This window comes from Suncus etruscus, chromosome 18, assembly GCF_024139225.1.
Source record: "Suncus etruscus isolate mSunEtr1 chromosome 18, mSunEtr1.pri.cur, whole genome shotgun sequence".
Classification (NCBI taxonomy): Eukaryota; Metazoa; Chordata; class Mammalia; order Eulipotyphla; family Soricidae; genus Suncus; species Suncus etruscus.
In genome coordinates this window covers 40,343,837-40,348,277 of record NC_064865.1, presented here as the reverse complement: position 1 = coordinate 40,348,277, position 4,441 = coordinate 40,343,837, and the positions used below count along the sequence as shown (strand labels likewise).

The window sequence follows — 4,441 nt, the reverse complement described above, 5'->3', positions numbered from 1 at the left end:
AGCGTGGATCCAGAAGTAACCCCTGAGCGCCACCAGGTGTGACCCAAAAACAAAACAAAACAAAACAAAAAAAATCTGGAGTTGTGTCTCTATTCAAATCATTTTCTTTTTCTGTTTTTGTTTTGTTTGGGGGGACACAGCTGCTGGTGCTCAGAGTTACTCCTAGCTCTGTGCTCAAGAATAACTCCTGAACTATATGATGCATGATCCAACCCAGGTCGGCCGAGTGCAAGGCATGCACCCTACTTTCAATACTACCATTCTGGCCCTATTTTTCTTTTTTCTTTTCTTCACTGTCTTTTACATCCCACATCCACTGTCAATGTCGATTTTATTAGGGTTCCATCTGGATAACCAGCTTTTAGCTTTGTTGATCCTCTAATCTATTTCTTTTTCGCTCTAGTTATTTTTACAGGCTCCTTCTACTTCCCCTGAATTTATTTTATTGTTAATTTATTCTATTACTTTAATTTTTAGGCTTTCTTTATTTCTAATTCAAGGATATTAGCTTACCTTAAATGACCACAAATTTTGCTCATCAAGTCTTGTATATAGTATTTTAGGGGGGGTTTTGCTTGTTTCTGTTTGTTTGTTTGTTGGGCCACACCCGGTGGTGCTCAGGGTTTCTCCTGGCTCTGCCCTTAAAAATCACTCCTGGCAGGTGCTGGGGACCATACAGGATACCTAGAATAAGCCTGGGTCAGTATACAAGGCGAATGCCCTTCTCACTGTGCTATCACTCTGGCCCCAATACATAGTATTTTATTGCTCAGTTCTATCTTTTATGCTTCTTTTTTTTTTTTTTTTTTGGTTTTTCCGGCCACACCCGTTTGATGCTCAGGGGTTACTCCTGGCTAAGCGCTCAGAAATTGCCTCTGGCTTGGGGGGACCATATGGGACGCCGGGGGATCGAACTTCGGTCCTTCCTTGGCTAACGCTTGCAAGGCAGACACTTTACCTCTAGTGCCACCTCACCGGCCCTGCTTCTATTATTATTTAATCTTGGATCCAAATACTGCATTAGAAATGTGTGTGCTTAGAATTTGTTATTTCTACATATTTATCTAACACAATTTATTATCAAAAATATTTAGTAGATTTTTAAAAATTTCAGTTTTTGAATTCTAATACATGACAATTCATGATCAGACACATAAACAAGAATTATTAAAATATTAAATACTATTTTAAATGAAAGGCCATAACTCAAATTATTCATTATAATTTTTGTGCCTTTTAGAAGTAACTGTATATTCAACCTTCAGGAAATTCACACCAATCATTCATGAAGACCACAAAACCTCACCACAAAACTCAATTATATACTTGACCATAATCCATTCTGAGTTTTTTTGTGTGTGTGTGTTCTTAATGCATACACTATAAACAGAAAGCATAAAATCCTATTTACAAGGGTTTAAAATATAATCTTTCAAAGGGATCCCAAGCATCTTTGAAAAAGTGTGAGTTACAAATAGGTTATGTCCTTGAAGAAAATAGAAAGTGTGAGATAGTCATTGAACATAGACCAAAGTGGTTATATAAGTAACCAGAGGAAACCCAGCAGTAGTACTGCTGACAGTCTTAGTGTACCGGACTCTGCCTTTGAAACTGACACCTTACGGGCCCGGAGCAGTGGCGCAGGCAGTAGGGTGTTTGCCTTGCAAGTTGCTAACCTGGGGTCGACCGTAGTTTGATCTCCCTCTGTTCCATATGGTCCCCCAAGCCAGGGGCGATTTCTGGGCACATAGCCAGGAGTAATCCCTGAGCATCACCAGGTATGACCTCCCCACAAAAAAAAAATAAAAGAAAGAAAAAAAAGAAACTGACACCTTACATATTTCATGCTACTAGCCCAACATGGAATCCATTGCTTTAGATACCTGACTTGCCTCCTTTTTTGTCATCTCTCAGAAATAACCTGATAGTCACTAGTATCAGAAGCTTTGTATGTTGTCAGCAAGAGGCCTCATGGTAGAGATCCTGGGAGTCCTTCCACACTGAGCTGGTGTACTTAAGGTTTTTATTGGGGTGTAAAGGCTAAAGATGGAGATGATAACATATGCTTGTCACCATTTTCCATAATGCTTTTGTCTATTCGTGATTTTATACCAATCTCCAAAAGAACTCCAAAAGGAATCCCATCTTGGTTTAAAGCTTTCCAAGCCCGCAATTTAGATTGCTAACGAATATGCAACCAATTCTCTATGATGGACATCACAAGTTGTAAAATAGTTCCATATCATTCAAATTATAATAATAGGAAACTGATGCTTGAGGAACCCCAAACACAGTATCTCGAGTGTCACCCAGATAATTTTCTCAAGTTGGAGAATATCCTTGACCATGAAAAGAATCCAGTTGAGCAGGACATTGTGTTGTCTTTCATGATTGACCAATATTTGCCAGACTAAACATACTTTGCTCTGGTTCAGGGGCAGTTGTCATGACTCCAACAAGATTACTCCGCATTACTGAAACATTTGGCTGTCTGCTTGAAGTTAGAGGTGTTGATCCAAGTCCTGGGCTGAGAATGTCATCAGACATATTTCTGACTGGTGGAGTTCCACTTCTATCTTTATGAGCTGGTACAACTGGCTATGGTAGTGATCCACCTGCAAGGAAAGGTGATCTCATTTCCATTACTCCACTAATTGATGGAGGTGGTGGAGTCACTGTAGCTGGCAAAACCCCCATTAAATCCAGGCAAGAACAACATTAACTCCAGACTTTGGAGATGTGAGTGAGCGCAGAATCACCGACTCAGATCCTCAAAAGAAACCCAGTCAGCAGAAGTGGCAACTTGGAAAATTCTAGCATGTCTGATCTCTTGCCCTTTCTAATTCCCATAGTCTAAGCATAGCCCTTGATCTTGAACTAATCTCGCCTTCAATGCCAATCATATAACCTCTTCTATCTCTGATACTGCTTCTTTGCTTAGATTTTTTATTTTGCTTTGAAATCTCTTTAAATGCCATATGCTGTTATAAGAAATAATAATTTAAAATTCTATGTATACTTTAAGTCATTTACCCAGTAGTAACACCTAGTCTAATTATAGAAAAAAATCACTAACAGGGTGTGTATTCAGTTGTTAGTCTTCCTTAGGATTCCTTATACATGACGAATCACTTTTATTTTGTAGCTTTCAAAATTCTCAAATTGATATGACTCAAGTGGTAGGCCTTACTTAGCTCATATCACAGGGCCCAGGGGAAGGTCTTTCCCCATTCCAATACACCAGGTGTGAGCCCTCAGCACAGCTGTTGTGTGTGTGTGTGTGTGTGTGTGTGTGTGTGTGTGTGTGTGTGTGTGCGCGCGCGCGCACGCGCATGCATGCTACATCTTGCAAAACTCAAAGGTTACTTCTGGCTCTGCACTCAGTGTTTAAACACTCTGGCACTGCTTAAGGGAATCATATGGGATGCTAGATATTGAATCCTGGCTGACTGCATGCAAGACAAGTACCTTACCTGCTGTTCTCTCTCTCTTCAACCCCTATTCTCTTGTTGTCAAGTTTGAGTATGACAAAAGCTGTCAAGTTTGGTTATGTTGTGCCTCGGTATAGTTCTCTTTGAGTTTATATTGCCCAGTAATTGAGCTTTTTGAAATTAATGTGTAGATTAATTGTTTTCACCAAATTTGGGAAGTTAATCTTCCTTTTTTTTCTCTTCCCTCTGGAATTTTTATTATTATTTGATGGTACATTCCAAGGTATTTCCCAGGTCTTTGAGGTTCACTTTTTTTCTCCCCACCCTCCCCCAAGGAGGTTGCAGAGCACACTGAGGACTTATGCCTGACTGTGCTCATGGATCACTCCTGGTAGGCTGGGGAACCATTTTTGGTGCTCGAGATTGAACCTGGGTTGGCTGCATGCAAGACAAGTGCTCTACCCACTGTACTATTCTCTGGCCATTTCTGTTGTCTGGCATAGATTATCTCAACTGATCTGTCTTAAAGCTTGCTGATTCTTCTTTCTGCCAACTTAAATATACAGTTATGGTTCTCTAAAGTCTTCTTTTCCTTTTCAAATTAAAAAGAGGTGGAGCAATAATGAAGCTGGTAGGGTACTTTCCTTGTGCATGCCCAACCCAGGTTTAATCCCAGGACCCCAAACACTGCCCAGAGTAATTCCCAAATGCAGACCCAGGAGTAATCCCCCAAACATTGCCAGGTGTGACCTAAAAACAAAACAAATACCTTAAAAATATTATTCTCGGGGCCGGAAAGATAGCATGGAGGTAAGGCATTTGCCTTTCATGCAGGAGGTCATCGGTTCGAATCCCAGCGTCCCATATGGTCCCCTGTGCCTGCCAGGAGCAATTTCTGAGCCTGGAGTCAGGAATAACCCCTGAGCACTGCCAGGTGTGACCCAAAAACCACACAAAAAAAAATATTATTCTCGGGCCGGCGTGGTGGCGCTAGAGGTAAGGTGTCTGCC

The 4,441-nt window shown here is 40.8% G+C and overlaps 1 pseudogene; it reads right to left on the bottom strand.

Annotated features, from left to right (window-relative positions):
- Nucleotides 1-1,850: 1,850 nt before the first annotated feature.
- Nucleotides 1,851-4,441, bottom strand: part of LOC125995821 (nucleoporin NUP35-like) — a 6,035-nt pseudogene continuing 3,444 nt past the window's right edge.